At 42.1% G+C, this 19,686-nt stretch overlaps 1 long non-coding RNA gene across 1 annotated transcript in view; it reads right to left on the reverse strand.

Annotated features, from left to right (window-relative positions):
* The window catches only part of LOC137096697 (uncharacterized), a 99,834-nt gene extending 81,808 nt beyond the window's left edge, over positions 1-18,026 (reverse strand). The window contains exon 1 of the long non-coding RNA XR_010909621.1: positions 17,889-18,026. This is a non-coding gene — a long non-coding RNA (uncharacterized lncRNA). The remainder of the gene's footprint in view (positions 1-17,888) is intronic.
* Between the last annotated feature and the right edge of the window lie 1,660 nt (positions 18,027-19,686).

The raw sequence follows: 19,686 nt of genomic DNA on the forward strand, positions 1-19,686 counted from the left end.
CAAAATCTCTGTGTGTAAGTGACTAATCTGTCACTCTTCTGCATTTTTGAGAGAGTCCTTGAAACAGATAGTAAAATTATTTTCTCTAACCATTCGAAATTTCTCTTTGTCCACCGTTTCAAATGCATGTCCCCTTTTCTTCAAGAAGGAATAATAGCTTGGAAACAAATGGTCAGATTGGCTGGTGGGATTACAAGAAATGTAGTACAAATAATGTATTTCCCAAGCTTAGAAACAAAGCTGAGAAGATGCAAATCAGATAGAGTGAACTAATCACAGACCTAAGGTACATCTAACCTAGGGGTCCCCAAACTAAGGCCCGCAAGTCCAATGTGGTCTTCCAAGGTCTTTTACTAAGGCCCGGCCCTAAAATTCGATTTAGGGCTGCCCTAAATCTGAAAGAACTTGAAGGCACACAACAACAACAATCCTAATTAACTTGACTGTCTCATCAACCAAAAGCAAGCCCATATTTCCCACTGCAATACTGGTACATTTATGTTAGTTAAAACTGTTCTTCATTTTACATATTGTATTGTTCTTTCATGTTTTTTGAACTACAAATAAGATATGTTCAGTGTGCATAGGAATTCGTTCATATTTTTTTGAAAATATAGTGTCTTCCCATCCCCCATTGCGCATAGTGTGTTTCAGCCAGGTCCAATGCAGAAGACACAATAACATTGCACCCAGGCAAGAGGGAAATGAACAGAAAAAACTTTACTCTTATCAGCAGAGTTAAAACATAAACTTGCAATGTTGCAAGCAATACAGAATAAGGCTTCTTCATCTTCACCCAAATGAGAGAGCAGTAGAAATGGTTGAGCAAAATGCCTGAGCAAAGGCTCCTCAGAGCAAAGCCGAACTGTATTCTAAAACCCATACAGTTATATCTCACTGGGTGTGGTCCAAACTTACTAGTTGACCTACATTAGCAGCTGCACATAATAATCAAAAGTATAAGGTTTTCTTTAACACACATACAAACATACTTGATCCTATTACAACTTACCGTAACACCCCCCCCCCCCCCCCAACAGTATGAAATATCATGAATTGACCCTCTGGTTTAAAAAGTTTGAGGTCCCCTGTTGCACTCTGACCTGGATTTACCTTTGTACCACACAAGAGTCCAGTATTACTAGATAAACAGTTTATTGAAGAAAACAAATATAAAAAGGCAAAAAGTAATACAAAAAGTGATACATCAGAATTCATCAGAGTTCTGTTCAAAAGTAACAAGGTTCACGGAAAATCAGGAATCAAAACATAAGGATAAATCCATAACCAGGAACACAAGAACTTCTTTCAAAACATGAATCATAGAATCATAGAATCAAAGAGTTGGAAGAGATCTCATGGGCCATCCAGTCCAACCCCCTGCCAAGAAGCAGGAATATTCCATGAACACGAGCACAAAACTTTCCCAAGGAACTTAAACATAGACTTGAATGTGGAAGAAGACCAAGGTGTAAATGGTAACATAGCGCTACCTGTTCTAACATTTTTAATAAACACTTTAATTTAAGGAGCACAAAGCCATGAGGTCATGTCTTTGACATCTGCTCTGTTGTTTCAAGGATTTCTCACAGAGTCTCTGTGACTTCTGTAATCTGGCTCTCACCTCCTGGAGATCGAGTCTCAGCTCCTACTGATCTCAGGTGTAACATCAAACCAAGGTATACCCATAAAACAAATGGACTGGGACCTAGTAAAAGACTATTTCAAACAGTTAAAATTGAGCTTATGATATAGAAGAGAAAAAAGGAAATAGAAAACAGAAGTTCTAGAGACAACTGAAATAATGGGGAAAGTAAAGAGACAGAACAAAGATAAGACAGAGTCTTAGATCACTTATGATGAAGATTAAAAACGACAATCGAGTAGATAGAAGTCAAAGATACGATTTTCTTTTTTTCTTCTCTTTATTTTTCTCTCTTTTTTCTTTTATCTCTTTTGTTTATTGGAATTTTATCAAAATGTAAAATCAACTGTGTTATCAATAACAATTTTTTTTTTAAAAAAAGTGAAACAAAACATTACAACACACAATGAGGTGGTAGAAATATAAAATATACACTGGAAAACGAAGAAACAGATGCTTTGATTGTCCCTGTCTGAATTCTCCACTTGTGTGATACTACTGGCTGGATACTACTGGATAATTTAGATATGGCAAGGTGTGCACGTTTCCCTCCCAATGACAGTCAGAGAGCTCACATGTTTGGCATACAGAAAATAAAACTAAAGAAAAATTACTTTTTCAAACTACAGTTCCTAAGAACCTCTCATCCGCAGGGCTTTTGGATTCATGGAGTTCCATTACAATTTTTTTATGAAGTCTGCAGTGAGTCCTCTGGTCTATCCTACAGGTAGGAATGTGCCACGGCACGTCCTTATTTATCCCTTTCTCTGTAGATTCCAAAGGATCTTCTGCATCCCCTTTGCAATGGGCAGGATGACAACAATCAAGAGAGTAATTTATTTCCAAAATAACCCAGACACTCAAGCCAAGCTTGGAAATGCTCTTCACTGCAGGCAATCGCAATGCCTCTCGGCACAATTGTTTTGGCACCAACTCCCTGAAAACGCACGCAAAAGAATCCACAGAAGCGCAAGGGGGACTGTCCTTGCCCAGAGAGGAATGTGCGCTTAGGCAATCAGAAAACTCATGGGAGGAAAACAATTGCCTGCTATTACCTTGCCATCTAATTATGCCAGCCAAGTGTTGGCATTATGTGGAAGGGATGCTCTCTGTCCTTGCTCAAAGTTTACAATCTGCACTAAGCAGCAGGTGGGGAGAAGAGCTGAGGATTTAATACCTTGCATGCATTAAAGGCAGAGGGTCTGAGACAGCCAGATGGCACCAGGATGTTGGCAAGGTACAGATGGCTGAAAAACTGCCCTGCAGAAGAACGAGGCCAACCTTGTTGCAATTAGCTTGCTGAGTTTGCTAATAAACTGCAATGAGAGTTAGTAGTAAACAGTATGTTGTTTGATTTTTTCTTTCAAATGATTACCTATGTCCCAGCTATATAAGTCTAACAATGCGCAGGATAGTTAAAACAAGTTGTGTACAGCAGGGATAGGAACTGTGTGGTACATGGACCACTCACCTGTGTGCTTCCCAGAGCTCCCTTGTTACCGTAAAAAAATACCTAACATTGCAAAAACTGCAACCAAAGAAAAACCACGATACTTGCGAATTTTAGAAGGATTTAAAATAGCTTTTTTTCAAAACGAGTTTTAGGTATGTATCCAAACTTTCAAGATTCTTCCAAGTTTAGGGAAATTGAGGTTTGTTTGGATACGGTGAGCAAGGCAATGTTGGGGCATAATTTGACCTCTGGACCACATTCAAAACACTACAGAAACATTTAATTAAATAGGAGTCATTTATGTGGTATCTACTTCTATTGGGGGATGATTTCCAGAAGTGGTGGTGGGCTCAGTTTCCTGCTGATGCACCAGATGTACGAAGCAATGGTAGCACAAAATTCTCATTCCTCTCTTTAAAACAAGGTATAGAGCAGTGGATCTCAACCTTCCTAAAGTCGCGACTCCTTAATACAGTTCCTCATGTTGTGGTGACCCCCAATCATCAAATTATTTTTGTTGCTACTTCATAACTGTAATTTTGCTACTGTTATGAATCGTAACGGCGCTCCATGCAGTCATGCTGGTCACATGACCTTGGAGGTGTCTATGGACAACGCTGACTCTTCGGCTTAGAAATGGAGATGAACACCACACCCCAGAGTCAGACATGACTGGACTTAATGTCAGGGGACTACCTTTACCTTTTTTTATGAATCGTAAGGTAAATATCAGATATGCAAGATGTATTTTCATTCACTGGACCAAATTTTGCACAAATACCCAATGCGCCCAAATTTGAATACTTGTGAGGTTGGGGAGGGGGTTGCTTTTGTCATTTGAGGGTTGTAGTTACTAGGATTTATAGTTCACCTACAATCAAAGAGCATTCTGGACTCCACCATCAATGGAATTGAACCAAACTTGGCACACAGAACTCCCATGACCAACAGAAAATACTGGAAGGGTTTGGTGGGCACTTGAGTTTTGGAGTTGTAGTTCACCTACATCCAGAGAGCATTGTGGACTCAAACAATAATCCATCAAACTTGGCACGAATACCCAATATGCTCCAATGTGAACACTGGTGGAGTTTGGGAGAAAAAGACCTTGACATTTGGGAGTTGTAGTTGCCGGAATTTATAGTTCACCTACAATCAAAGAGCATTCTTAACCCCACCAACGATAGAACTGGGCCAAACTTCCCACACAGAGACCCCCATGACCAACAGAAAATACTGGAGAGATTTGGGACGACTTGATAGTGATTTAGGGGAGATGTAGTTCACTTACATCTGGAGTGCACTGTGAACCCTAACGACTATGCCAAAGGGATTCCCAAGATCATTGGAAATATGTGTTTTCTGATAGTCTTTGGTAATCCCTCTGAAACCCTCTTGGGACCCCACCCCAGGGTCCTGACCCCCAGATTGAGAAACACTTGCATAGAGGGAATTGTGTGCCTTGTTTTGAAGCCAAATCATGATTCCAAGAATACAATCCAGTTTTTGGCTTATTAGAAAAGAATAAATGTTGATTTTTTGATGACAAATCACCCAAATTGTGTTATTATCAAGTCAGAAAACCAAAGTCATAAGGATGGACAGGAGGACATGCAACCTGAGATAGTTTACTCCTCTCTTTGGTGACAAGCTTTTTTGTATCCAAATATATTGCTTGGGTACCTTATAGATCCTGAATCTAGAACAAGGCCTTTACTGCTTTTATATGAGATTCCTAAAGCAACACAATACTGCATTACATCTAACTGAACACAATGCCTAATTTGCATGCCTTCGTCATCCACATGATAGAAGATCCCATTTCACCATCTCACAATCTGATAAACAGGTCTTGTTATATTACAACCAGCAAAGGCTGCCAATGTCAGACGTGACCACCTCTTGTTTCAGTCATGACACCACAACAACAGCTGTTGCACTTCAAACAAACCCATAGAACAATGTCTAGCTAAGCACCTAGAAGGTGGATTAATTATATCCCACAGGGTTAAATCTTCTTCCTCCCAAAGCCTGGGCAGCAGATTGCAATGTAAAACCAAAAAGAAACACAAGGAAAGAGTCTGAAGCTTGATTTTTTTTGTATGTGGACCAAGAAGTGGAACACTTTACCAGCTTCATACACACTCTCATTTAAACACAGCCCTACTGTGACAAACAACACGCATCTTCCAAGCCACCACGCAAAGACATTATACTCTATTCCCCTGGCTTTCCTCAAACGATGAGTGTAACTATTTATACTGAAGAATTAATGCAGTTTGCTACCACTTTAACTGCTATGGAATCATGGGATTTGCAGTCTACTGGGGCAACAGCACTCTTTGGAAGGAGGAGGCTTTGTGAAACTACAGCTTCCATATTCCACAGTACTAAGACATGACAGTTGCAAGTATTTTGGAGGGGTATCGCCATTCTTTGGCAGAGAAATCCAAAACTTTTTAAAACTACGGGTCACATTATTTATTTATTTTGTGTTAACAGCATTGCATAAATAAGTATAAAACTAATAAAATAGCAGGTGCACAAGCGGCTAAATAACTTTTGACCAAAAATGGGCAACAGCAATCACATTGCAACATTCATACTTGGCTCCAGCAGACAAGAGTCCTTTGTCCCACCCTGGTCATTCCACAGATATATAAACCTCTTTTCCTAGTTCCAACAGACCTCACTACTTCTGAGGATGCTTGCCAAAGATGCAGGTGAAACCGTCAGGAGAAAATGCCTTTAGAACATGGCCATATAGCCCGAAAAAAACCTACAACAACCCAGTGATTCCGGCCATGAAAGCCTTCGACAATACAGCAATCACATTGTCTGTAGATTTAAACAGTTTTTCCTCTGTGCATGAGGCAGGGCATTGTGGGCAAGCATACAGATGCTGAGTTGTTTGTTCTGCTCCACAGTCACACAAAGTGGAGGATTCTTCTAGGTTGTGCCATTTACCCAGGTTATCTTTTGATATGCCCACTCCACTTCTGAGCCTGTTCAGGAACTTGCAAGTTGCCCATTCTTGGTTTGCCCCTGGAGGAAGACCCTCATGGGGAGCCATCCAGTTGGGATTTCTTGGTTTAGCTGCCCAGAGGGATGCTCTTGATGTTGCTGGAGGGACAGTAAGAGGAGTGGTGGTTCTCATGAAGCTTTTCCTCGATCTGAGTCTACCGGGAGGAAGCTGATAGCCATGCAGTGGATGGCTTTCATAGTGTTGAACCTTATTCCTCTAGCAGTTAGCACCAACATCCCGTCGCACATCCGGGGGAGGAAGGAATACCAGGTAGCTTATAGAGTCTATCAACAGGTGTAAGTTTGAGGCATCCTGTGATTATTCTGCATGTTTCATTCAGTGCTATATTCACCTGACTTGTGCCAAACAGGGCAGGCATACTCAGCAGTTGAGCAAGACAAGGGCAATAACTAAAGGTGTGTCAGTGTTGTAGTTCAGCCTGTGATTGTGTCTTATGTTCATGATGGGAATGGGGATGAAGGGTTGTCTGGGTCTGTTGGCGATGGGGATGAGGGTTTGCTCGGGCCCGAGTTAAGTCCAGATGAGAAGCCGGAGGTGTCTTATGAAGATTCATACAGCCACATTCCTGGGCACAAGGCCCTCAACAGTCTTTCTCTGAGAACAAGCCCTATGAGGAGCGGCTTAAAGAGCTGGGCATGTTTAGCTGAATAAGAGAAGGCTGCATATGTGAGAGGAAGTCATAGGGAGGAGGGAGCAAGCTTGTTTTCTGATGCCCTGGAGACTAGGACGCGGAACAATGGCTTCAAACTACAAGAAAGGCGGTTCTATCTGAACATTAGGAAGAACTTCCTGACTGGGAGAGCCATTAAGCAGTGGAACTCTCTGCCCCGGAGAGTGGTGGAGGCTCCTTCTTTGGAAGCTTTTAAACAGAGGCTGGATGGCCATCTATCAGGGGTGCTTTGAATGCGATTTTCCTGCTTCTTGGCTGGGGGTTGGACTAGATGGCCCATGAGGTCTCTTTCAACTCTATGATTCTGTGATCTGTCTTCTGAAGATGAATTGTCAGGTGCAAAATTTAATGAGAGTGACGATAGAAAACAAGTATATCATAGGTAAAGTTCTCAGGCGCAATGAAGGTCAATTTGTCTGCAGGAAAACAGAGATAAGGAACCCTTATCCGGATGTGAGGGCAAGAGAAATGTTTTCCTTTCTATTCTGGGTTCAGGAAAAGCTTTATATTAATACAAGGGAAAGAGTTGCCTCAGTCTTGTCAACGTTGCAATTTCATCATGGTCTTGTTTCCAAGTATTCCTAGTTTCATGTATCAAGTTTTGCCAGGCTCCTGATCTGTATATGGAATTTTCATGCTGCCTTGTTCTATGGATTTTGTACCTTTGAATCTTGTGTTTTACCCTGTGCCTTGAAGCTCATGGACTGTTCTTTATTTTGGGACTATACTGTTTTTTCCATTGTTACTGCTGCTTTGCTTACATTTATTCTTCAATAAACTGCTTGCTTCCTTTTTTATCAAGCTGGTATGGTGTTTAACGTCAGAAGTGTTCCTGCTCTGGAGTACAACAGTCAGGTTATATGTAGAGGTGCATATGAAACATAGGTGAATTTATTGTTGAAGGCTTTCATGGCTGGAATCACTGGGTTGTTGTAAGTTTTTCGGGCTATATGGCCATGTTCTAGAAGCATTCTCTCCTGATGTTTCGCCTGCATCTATGGCAAGCATCCTCAGAGGTTGTGAGGTGAATTTTCTAAGTGAATTTTGTGTTTATGCTTGGGTCCCATCTCCAAGAGATCTTGTTATGTACGTATATGCAAATACAGGTATTACAAAGTCCCAAACACCTCTGCACCCAAGCATTTCGGAAAAAGAGATACTCAATCTATATTCTGTGAGGCATATTGTGATTTGCTTTATTATAAATCAAGTGTAACTTTTTTTCTGCCTGCCTTCTACAAAAGATCTGTAATGGAAAAAAAAGTGTACCTCACACACATGCACAAGATTAGTCTTTGTAGGTAATTCTGTCAACTCAGAACAAAAGAAGAGAGCTGAGAATTGCATTTGGCTCACCAAAGAGTTCACGTCTTTGTCTTCCAAACTGTGTCTAGAAACGCAGGCATGGTTCCGTTATTAACATTTGAAATGGATTATCTCACCAATTATTAGGGTCCTGTTTTAATGCTCGCCCAACATTTTTCAGTAGGCTGTTTTAATACAAACCTGTGATCTTTTTTCTCTTTCTCTCCAACACACACACATCTTTTCAATTACAGTAAGTCTGGAGTTTAAGGAGTTTAATACCTAAAGCTTAACCATGGTGTTTTCTTTTCTTGCTCTCTTTTTAAGTATGGCCGGCTTCTGCTTTTCAAAGTACTTCAAACTGTTTTCAAAGGACACAATACTATTGACAAAATGTAAAATGGGGAAATCTATACATAACATATGGCCTGGCATTAAAAAAAAATCTCCTTTTTTTGCATGCAAATAAGGTATATGAGAAATGACCAACTTATTTAGAGAAGAATCATATACCATAGAAGTGTGGTTTTCCTGAAAAACTGCTCATGTTTGAACTAAAAAGAAAGTAGTTTCCAAAACGGTGGGGTGAGATCAATATATGGTAATACCAGGTAAGTTAAAAAGTTTCAGCTACATACTTAACCTTGATTTTGGGTTTGGGGAGAATGCAGATATCCAATGGCAGCACATGAAAGGATGAAGAGTTTCTGGCATTGTTGCCTGCGTGGATCAGTGGATTTTGGATCATGGCGATTGAACTATATATCTAATAAGCACAGAGAAGGGCTGGCTTTAGGAGAGCAGGTTAATCACCAGCTGCAGCTGCAGTAAATCTTGCCAACTGAAAGGTGGACTGTTCAAAGACGGATCAGAGTGAGCACAGCTCCCCACGCACCTAGCGGATCAAAAACAGCAATGTGAGTACATGAATAGGAACTGCATTGAACAGGGAGGTGTTTTAGGCATGGTGTTTCAAAGGAAAGTTTACAAAGAAAGTGCTGTATGTCAGCCTGTTCAGCCTGTGATTGTCTAATGATCAGGTTGCTTTGGGAATGACAATGTTGTTGTTCATGTTCAAGTTGATTCCTCTGATGGGAATGGGGATACTGTCCATGAAGATATTCCTGAAGGGAATGGGGATGATGGTTTGTTTCCTGGGCCTGGTTTTAGAAATGTGGAGCCTGAATGTAGTTCAGATGAAGGGTTAGAGAGGTCTGTATTGCTGCAAGAGGATTCTTAAGGTTTTGAGCCTGGGAAAGGCTCTGTGCTGTAGTCCCCTGGTCAGTTATCTCCAGGTGAAGATTTTAATGAAGCCTTGAACAGAAGAAGTGTTTTTAGCCAGCAAAGACAAACAAACCAGCAATTACAGCACTCAGCAAGATTACAGCAGAAGTCTGAAGTGAAACCAAAGTTAAGGAAAAAATCTGTTATTAGTTGTTTGGGAAATAGAGTAGGGATATAAGTGCCAAGTACATAATCTAGCTTCAGACGAAGCAACATTAGATTCACGTTAAGTTCTTCATGCCAAGTTCCTGGACTCTTGCTTTTGTTTGATTCCTGTTTTAAGTGCCTTTGCTGTTATTTGCCTTTGAAATCAAGCATTTAATTGCTCATTTTTCTTCCTAATCACTTGGATTTACCTTTCACTGTGGATTACTTTTTATTGCTTTGGCTTTCATTACTTTCAATAAACTGTTTGCTATTTTAACTCAACCGTGTAGTGTTTAAAGTCAGAGGAGATCCTGCTCTGGAGTGCAACAGAAAGCTCTTTGGCAAGGAGATGAAGCCACAGCACCCCCTGTGGCTGGAACAAAGTACAGCCTCCAAAAGATGCAGAATGATGAGAAAAAGCCTATATATACCTCTATCTGTTGTTTGTCATTGTATAATCGGCATTGAATGTTTGCAGTATATGTGTTCTGTGATCTGCCCTGAGTCTCCTTCAGGGTGTGAAGGTTGTAATATAAGTACTGTAAATAAACTACTCTTAGGAACAAAGACATTAAATGCCTCCTGCCACAAGTGTTTTCAACAAACTCCAGCTTACACAATTGAGAGCTGCATAAGTTGCTGTCATTTTCACTGTGTATCTTCAAGTTGCTTCCAACTTACGGAGACACTATTACAGTTAACCATCCATATCCACAGGTTCTGCCTCCATGTATACAACCAACCTTGACTTGAAAATATTTTTAATTAAAAAAAAAACTGTAGCAGATACAGAGGGCCACTATATACAACTTTCTTGTTAAGATTTGTTCAGATGTGTTTCCATTGCTTTCCTTTGATGCTGAGAGTATGTCCTCAAGTCCACTAAATAGGGGATTTGAATTCTAGTTCCGAAACCCAGAATACTAGTTTAATAGCCAAACCACTATATCATGCAGGCTCTTTGGATATATACATTCAAAGACCCAATGAAACACTGTTTTTAAAAATGAAGGAAAACCTGGGTTTGCCAATTTTTGGCAGTTCTTCTGGTGTTGGGTGCAAACTGGGATGTGATGGGGTTTCCCAGTCCAATTTAGACTCACAACTTTGGCATCTGCAATGCATACCAACAACTCTCCCAACTTCAGATATTATCCAACTTGATCTAAAGCAGTCCCTATGCTATCACCGACTATGCCATCTGTGGATTGTGGGAGATACACTCTAACCCAACTCCAAGGCCCAAGTAACTAGAAAGCTCAAATTCCAAACTTCTGGGGACATTAATGTCAGCTGTGCAAAAATATCTTAGAGGGAAAGCCTCCACCAGCACCATGGGATAGATCCATTTTATAATACAAAAATGTGGGTTTTCAGTCTATACTGCAAACAATGGCTTCAAAGAATCTGAAGGTAGTATTTATTTCCAACTTAGTATATCACGAAGCACAACAGGGAGTTAGTTAAATAACTTAGATTTTAAAAATGGAAGTGAGAAAATAGAATTTCATAATATTCTGAGTCTTTTAAAGTGTGATTGTAGGTTGCTTAGTATCCAATAAAATCCAGACAGGGAACAACATTTAGTATTTGCCTTTAGCAGTACAAAGCACTTCAATGAATGTTTTTTTAAAAGGTAACACTTGACAATCTCCATCAGTGTTACTCAACGTACACACTGGCAACGCAAATGTTCCTGTTGGCAACAGCCTTTTTGAACACTCGGTTAGGAAATTGTGTGCTTTCAAGTCATTACAGACTTAGGTTGACCCTAAGGGAGGGCTGGGTAAATGACCTTGGAGGGCGACATTCAGCCCCGGGGCCTTAGTTTGAGGACCCCTGATGTAGATAAACTCCTCCAGCAGCTCAATGAAGCAAGACCACACTCCAAACTCCATCTCTCTTTGCTTCTGTGCTTCTCCAAGCACCTGAAAAATGTAACAGTAACCAAAAGTCCCAGGCTCAGCCATCTCCCCTGCACTAAGCCGGACCAATCAGCTTCCTGCATCTTATTTTACAGTTCACACAGAGAGAGATTTCTTTTATGCTCTAGCACATGTCGCCCCAGAATATCTACCCACTAAGTATTTTGAATGAAAATCTGCCAAAATTAATACATTCCTACTCCTAGCATGGATGGTTTCATTAAAACATTCTCAAGCCAGAGGAAAAAATACCTGAGGGAACAAAACCTAGAAAGCCAAATGTTCTTTCTGGTTTCACTTTTGTCTGACCTGTAGGCGCACTGGCCCAGTGTGATGGTATGGACATGAAAACCAGCCCAACATGTCATGTCGGGATGCAATTAGCTCCACCTTGATGCTGTAAGAAATAAAAATAAGCTTCCACATCTTCAGCAGTTGCTTATCCCTGCATTACATCTTAAGTAGAAAGTACAGTGCTGGCAGGAACGTTCTGTGCCAGGGGATAAATTACAGGTTATAAATACAGTAACGGCACCCGATTCCATCTGTTCTTGGAAACTAAGCAGGACCAATCTTGATCAGCACTTGGATGGGAGACCACCAATGAATACTGGGTGCTGTAGGCTGTATTTCAGAGGAAAGGAACTGGGAAACTACCTCATCTAGTTTTTGGATTTTTCGTGTCAGGAGCAACTTGAAAAACTTCAAGTCATTTGTGGTGTGAAAGAATTGACTGTCTGCAAGGACGTTGCCCAGTGGAATCATAGGAGTTGTAGTTTTCCCAGGTCTTTAGCCATCTCTGCCAAACAATGCCTGAGCAAACCACAACTCCCAGGTACACTCCAAGATCAGGCAGGGTATGAGGCCAGTTTTAATTCTATAAACAACTTAATGCCATTTTAAAACACTGTCTTTTTGAGGTTTTTTTTTTTATTTAAGTGGGTTTTTACTTGCATTTTTTTCTATACCGAGTATCAACCCTTAGAGAAATTGCAGAATTTAAATCAGCTTTGAAGCTGTAAGGCTATTCAATGCTAATTGAGGTGGCCAATTGCAACATTCACACTTGCCTCCAACAGACAAAAGTTATTTCTCCCATTCTGGACATTCCACAAATATATAAACTCCACTTGCCTAGTTTCCAACAGACCTCACAACCTCTGAGGATGCCTGCCATAGATGCAGGCAAAACGTCAGGAGAGAATGCTTCTGGAACATGGCCATACAGCCCAGAAAACTCACAGCAACTCAGTGATTCCGGCCATGAAAGCCTTCTTTGCTTTTCTGACAACCTGATTATCTTGCACTGTTAAAAAGCAGCCTGTTCCAGTTAACTCTTATTCCTCAAAGCCAAGTAAATTGCTATATTCCACATTACAGGTTGATTATCCCTTATCCAAAATGCTTGGGACCAGAGGTATTTTGTATTATGATTTTTTTTTGGAATTTGGAACATATGCATGAAGCATTTTAATATATTTTAAGATTTTAATTGTTTAAATGAAACAAATTATTTCTTATTTTTTATATTTTAAATGCATTTGCACTGTTGCACTTTGCATTACATCATACTTATTGTTAGCCAGCTAGTGTCCTTATAATGGAGAAAAGGTGAGATAAATAGTAACTAGTAACATGAAATTCATTTACGCTTCACTATTCCTTATATCAGGCACGAACAAACTTTGGCCTTCCAGGTGTTTTGGACTTCAACTCCCACAATTCCTGGCCTCAGGCCCTTTCCTTTTCCCCCTGAAGCCAGGAATTGTGGGAGTTGAAGTCCAAAATACACGTAGGGATAAACTTTGCTCATGCCTGCCTTAGATGCACAATCGGAATGTAATTTTATTCAGAATTTTGTGCATGAAACAAAGTTTGTGCACACAGAAGCATCAGAAAGCAAAGATGTCCTTATCCTGGCCACCCAGTGGACAATTTTGGAGCATTTTGATTTTGGATCAGGGATGCTCAACATGCATACCATTCATACACCAGTTTGAAAGTTCACTCTCGAAAACATAAAAGTTGTGAACCCAGATGTAAACACAAGTCTACACAGACTGTTCTAGAAATAGGTCCAGTGCAGATACGGGCAAACTTGGGCCTTCCAGGTGTTTTGGACCTCCAACTCCCACAATTCCTATAATAATTTTTTTTTTGGTCGTGTCAGGAGCAACCGCTCCTGTTGTGAGAGAATTGGCCGTCTGCAAGGATGTTGCCCAGGGGACACCTGGATGATTTTTGATGTTTTATCATCCTTGTGGGAGGCTTCTCTCATGTCCCCGCATGAGGAGCTGGAGCTAATAGAGGGAGCTCATCCGCCTCTTCCCGGATTCGAACCTGCGACCTGTCGGTCTTCAGTCCTGCCGGCACAGTGCTTTAACCCACTGCGCCACCGGGGGCTCCTCCTATAATAATCATCATCATCATCACCATCACCACCATCATCATCATTTCTGGGACTTCCGGATTCAGACAGACAAGGGTTTTGGAGCACAATACTCCTGACCTCACGATTGTGTGAAAAAACAAAGTATGGACTGTCGATGTTGCAATCCCAGGTGACAGCAGGATTGAAGAGAAACAACTAGAAAATTTTACATGATATGAGGATTTAAAGATCTAACTGCAAAGACTCTGGCACAAGCTGGGCAAGGTGGCCCCAGTAGTGATTGGCACATTGGGTACAGTGGCTAAAGACCTTGGCCTGCACTTAAACACAATCGGTGCTGACAAAATTACCATCTGCCAGTTGCAAAAGGCCACCTTACTGGAATCTGCACGCATTATTCGCCGATACATCACACAGTCCTAGACACTTGGGAAGTGTCCAATGTGTGATCCAATACAACAGTCAGCAGAGTGTCTGCTGTAGACACATCTTGTTCTGTTTGTAATAATAATAATAATAATAATAATAATAATAATAATAATAATAATAATAATAATAGAACTGCAAAGGCTCTGGCATAAACCAGTACAGGTGGTCCCAGTGGTCATGGGCACACTGGGAGCCGTGCCAAAAGATCTCATCTAGCATTTGGAAACAATAAACATCGACAAAATCACGATCTGTCAACTGCAAAAGGCCACCTTACTTTGATCTGCACACATCATTCAAAAATACATCACACAGTCCTTGATGCTTGGGAAGTGTTCGACTTGTGATTTTGTGATACGAAATCCAGCATATAGATCTCGTTTGCTGTGATATACTGTGCTTTTGTGTCAGTAAATAATAATAATAATTATTATTATTATTATTATTATTATTATTATTATTATACCCTGTCACCATCTCCCCAAGGGGACTCTGGGTGGCCACCCACATTAAAATCAATCAAATAAAAACATAACACAGTCATCATCATCATCAAAACATTATCATGGCTGAAAACTGAATCGGAGCTGGGTATGGGCTCAAGTAAATGCAGTGAATTCCTATGTAGAGCCATAGGAAAGTGCAAAAATTCAAATGTGCCAAGCTAGCAGCAATACCTTTGTCCAAAAAGTGTTGAGATTAATGGGAGGTGGGCCGAGCTTAGATAGGGTCAAGCCTCTGGCCCCTTCCTTGCCCCCCTCAGCTATTTAAACACCTGGAGGGCCCAAGTTGGGACGTTATTTAACTAGATGATAATTATGTTGGTTTTTATTGTTTTCGTTGCTTCTATTGTGGTTTTATACTGTTTTAATGTTTAATTTGTATTTTATTGTTATGTGTACTGACTTGTTGTAAACTGCCTTGAGTTGCCGATAAGGCTGAGAAAGGAGGTATAAAAGTATAATTTATATAAATAAAAATGTAATGTTAGTTTGTGGGATTAACATATCTCAAAAACCACTGGAGGAATTGACACCAGATTTGGACACAAGACACCTATCAGACCAATGAGTGACCATCACTCATAAAAACACTGAAAAACACAGCAGAAGAGACTTAAAAAGCCAAAAAACAAACATTACATTACAACACATGCACAAAACCACACATATATATACTCAAACACACACATATACACATATAAACAAATATATACACACCTATACACACACAAAACACATATACACAGACTGGGCCACAGCAAAGCGTGACAGGGGACGGCTAGTAAATAAATAAATACGTTTGCCCGCCCCTGGTCCAGAGCCTGGGAAAGCTCCTCTTCTGGACTACAACTCTCAGAATGGCTCATCAGGGACCCTGGGATTTGTAGTCCTTGGGGGGTAATTAATTTCTACACTTTCTCGGGAAACCATGTGGGGCTTACTTTCCAGGAAGTATACATGGACTAGCCTGAAGAAGAGAAGGTTGAGAGGAGATATGATAGCCATGTATAAATATGTGAGCGGAAGCCACAGGGAGGAGGGAGCAAGTTTGTTTTCTGCTTCCCTGGAGACTAGGACACAAAACAATGGCTTCAAACTACAAGGAAGGAGATTCCATCTGAACATGAGGAAGAACTTTCTGACTGTGAGAGCCGTTCAGCAGTGGAACTCTCTGCCCCGGAGTGTGGTGGAGGCTCCTTCTTTGGAAGCTTTGAAACAGAGGCTGGATGACTAAGTTCTTGTGGGTTTTTTCGGGCTATATGGCCATGTTCTAGAGGCATTTCTCCTGACATTTCGCCTGCATCTATGGCAAGCATCCTCAGAGGTCAGAGGCTGGATGGCCATCTGTTAGGGGTGATTTGAATGCAATATTCCTGCTCCTAGGCAGGGGGGTTGGACTGGATGGCCCATGAGGTCTCTTCCAACTCTAGGATTCTATGACTCTATCCACCAGCTTCTCTCTAGAAGACCCTTCCTCTTCCTGGTAGCAAACCAACATAAACAAACTCTAAGTAAACCCAAGCAGGCATCCAGTCTCAAAGGAAGGGCAGCCTGCTCAGAATCAAGGAAATAGTTTTCCTTGTTCATTTCAAGGCAAAGTGAGAGAGGCGTTTGGGGGAGATTTTTGTCCAGGGTCAGGATTTGGTAAGTCCTCTTGATGTCCCTCATTCACAGGAAGTCCCAGGCTGCCTAAGAACTCCTCCTCTTCCCTTCGATCCGCTTAAGGAAACGTGTCCTTATGGTGGGCTGACCTAGAGGGCGGACCCAAAGGAGGACTGCTGGGAGGAGAAGCGTTATGAGTAACCCCCCCCCCCCCGAAACACACAAACAAGCACAAAAACTAGAAGTTATTCTCATAGTCATTTATAGTAAAGGGGGAAAGAACTATGAGAGAGAGAGAGGGCCACTTCCAAGATAAGAGAGATAGAGGGGGATTTCTGGGATCTGTAACCTTTTTCCAAATAACTTTTCTAAACTTTTTTTCCCATTTCCGGATGAGGAAAGGAAATCTCTCCACTCGCCTAATGCAATGCAAAGAACCCAACATTTTGGGGGGTATTTTGGAAGGCAAAATGCATTTCTCCAAGGCGGGCAAAGAGGAATCTGATCCACTTTCGTTGGTTGCAACCAAAGACACCAATTTCCCTTTGCAAAGTTTTCTTTGGGGTCTGTTTTAAATCACAGGGTCTAGGAACTCAACATTTTGGGGTACTTTGGAAGGCAAAATCAATTTCTCCAAGGCGGGCAAAGAAGACTCTGATCCACCTTCGTTGGTTGCAACCAAAGACACCCATTTCCCTTTGCAAAGTTTTCTTTGGAGTCGGTTTTCAATCACAGGGTCTCTCTCTCTCTCTCACTCTCTCTCTCACACACACACACACACAGGGCCAAACAAGGCCTCTGCAAGCCAAGCTGTGTCCCAGATCTTTGCCCACTTCTGATCCTATTACAGACTCTCAAGTTTTGCGCAGAGGCGCCTCCTCCTTTCCAAAGTTGCCCTCGGATTCAGCTTCTTCTCTCTTCCCCACTTTCACCAGTTTAGGTTTTGCAAAATCTTCTATTTTGAAGCACACTTTGAGAGCCCCTTCCTCTCCAAAGCGGGAGTGAATCTCCCCCCATTCCAACCCAACCCAGAGCCGAGCTTGACTTCCACCTCTCCAAGCCAAACAATCCCTCACTTCCTCCCCAAACCAAACCCAAAGCGCACTTGGGCTTCTTTCCTTTCCTTTCCTTCTTCCTCTTGTCTCTCCCCCAATTTGAACCCGAAAGGACGCTTCCCGCCGTGGAAACACGACACGAATCCACTCCTGACTTGAACCTGTTTGCATTCTTGGAAGCACAACGGTGTTTTTAGGAAGGAAGTCTCCGAAGGCGGCGCGCCGTGCGTAATGGAGACACAACGCCTCCAAGAAAGACACCCCAAAATCCTACTAAAAGAGGGGCTCTTTGTACCAGAACTAGTTGACCACAGCCTCTGGGAAGCTTTTCTCTATTTCGCCCCCCTTTCTCCGGGTGGAAAGATGAAAAGGTGGAGGAGGAAAATGACCCCCAACAGGGTCCCCCCCTCCCCGTCTCCAACTTGGACTCACCGGCGGCGCGCACGTGTTGGCGAGGCGATCCCGCCGCCTTCCCGGCTCCCCGCCTCACTCAGCCTGGCGTCAACGTGGCACAAGCTGCAAAAGCAGCAACGGAAGGGCTCCTCCTCCTCCTCTTCCTCCTCCTCCTCCTCTTCTTCCTCCTCCTCCTCCTCCTCGATCCAACCTGAGAGGGAAGCTCCTCCTGGCTTCGGGACGCCCTCTGCTGAACGGCCGCTGCTCCTTGCGCCTCTCTCTCTCTCTCTCTCTCTTCTAGGAAAGCCTTTCTCTTCCTCCAGCTGCATATAGTCCACAGGTTACCAACAACCATCCATGTTCAACATCTACACAAATGACCAGCCACTGCCAGAAGGGACAGAGAGTTCCATCTATGCTGATGATCGTGCCATTACCACTCAAGCAGGGAGCTTTGAGATGGTTGAAAAGAGGCTCTCCGAAGCTCTAGGTACCAGTGGTTCTCAACCTTCCAAATGCTGTGACCCCTTAATACAGTTCCTCATGTTGTGGTGACCCCCAACCATAAAATTATTTTCATTGTTACTTCATAACTCTAATTTTGCTACTGTTATGAATCGTAATATAAATATCCGATATGCAGGATGTATTTTCATTCACTGGACCAAATTTGACACAAATACCCAATATGCCCAAATTTGGATACTAGTGAGGTTGAGGGAGGGACTGGTTTTATCATTTGAGAGTTGTACTTGCTGGGATTTATAGTTCATCTACAATCAAAGAGCATTCTGGTCTCTACCAATGATGGAACTGAAACAATCTTGGCACACAGGACTCCCATGACCAACATAAAACACTAGCAGGGTTTGGTGGGCATGGATCTTGAGTTTGGGAGTTGTAGTTCACCTACATCTGTGGACTCAAACAATGATGGATCAGGACCAAATTTGGCACAAATACTCAATATGCCCAAATGTGAACACTAATGGAGTTTGGGGGAAATAGACCTTGGCATTTGGGAGTTGTAGTTGCTGGGATTTATAGTTCACATACAATCAAAGAGCATTCTGGACCCCACCAACAATAGAATTAGACCTAACGTTCCACACGTAACTCAGATGACCAAGAGAAAATACTATGTTTTCTGATGGTCTTTGGCGACCCCTCAGACACCCTCTCGTGACCCCCCCAGGGGTCCCGACCCCCAGGTTGAGAAACACTGCTCTAGGTGCTCTTACTGCCTATTACAGGGAAAACCAACTGATCCCTAATCCATCTAAAACACAGACATGTGCCTTTCACCTTAAGAACAGACAAACATCCCGAGCTCTGAGGATGACCTGGGAAGGAATCCCACTGGAGCATTGCAACACACCCAAATACCTGGGAGTCACTCTGGACCGTGCTCTGACCTACAAGAAGCACTGCCTGAACATCAAGCAAAAAGTGGGCACTAGAAATAATATCATACAAAAGCTGACTGGCACAACCTGGGGATCACAACCAGACACAGTGAAGACATCTGCCCTTGTGCTATGCTACTCTCCTGCTGAGTATGCATGCCCAGTGTGGAACACATCTCACCACACTAAATCAGTGGATGTGGCTCTTAATGAGACATGCTGCATTATCACTGGGTGTCTGCGCCCTACACCACTGGAGAAACTACACTGCTTAGCCGGTATTGCACCACCTGATATCCGACGGGAAGTAGCAGCCAATAGTGAAAGGACCAAGGCAGGGACATTTCCAGCTCATCCCCAGTTTGGGTATCAGCCAGCACATCAACGACTTAAATCTAGAAATAGTTTTCTAAGATCTACAGAGACACTCT

Source organism: Anolis sagrei, chromosome 3 (assembly GCF_037176765.1).
Source record: "Anolis sagrei isolate rAnoSag1 chromosome 3, rAnoSag1.mat, whole genome shotgun sequence".
Classification (NCBI taxonomy): domain Eukaryota; kingdom Metazoa; phylum Chordata; class Lepidosauria; order Squamata; family Dactyloidae; genus Anolis; species Anolis sagrei.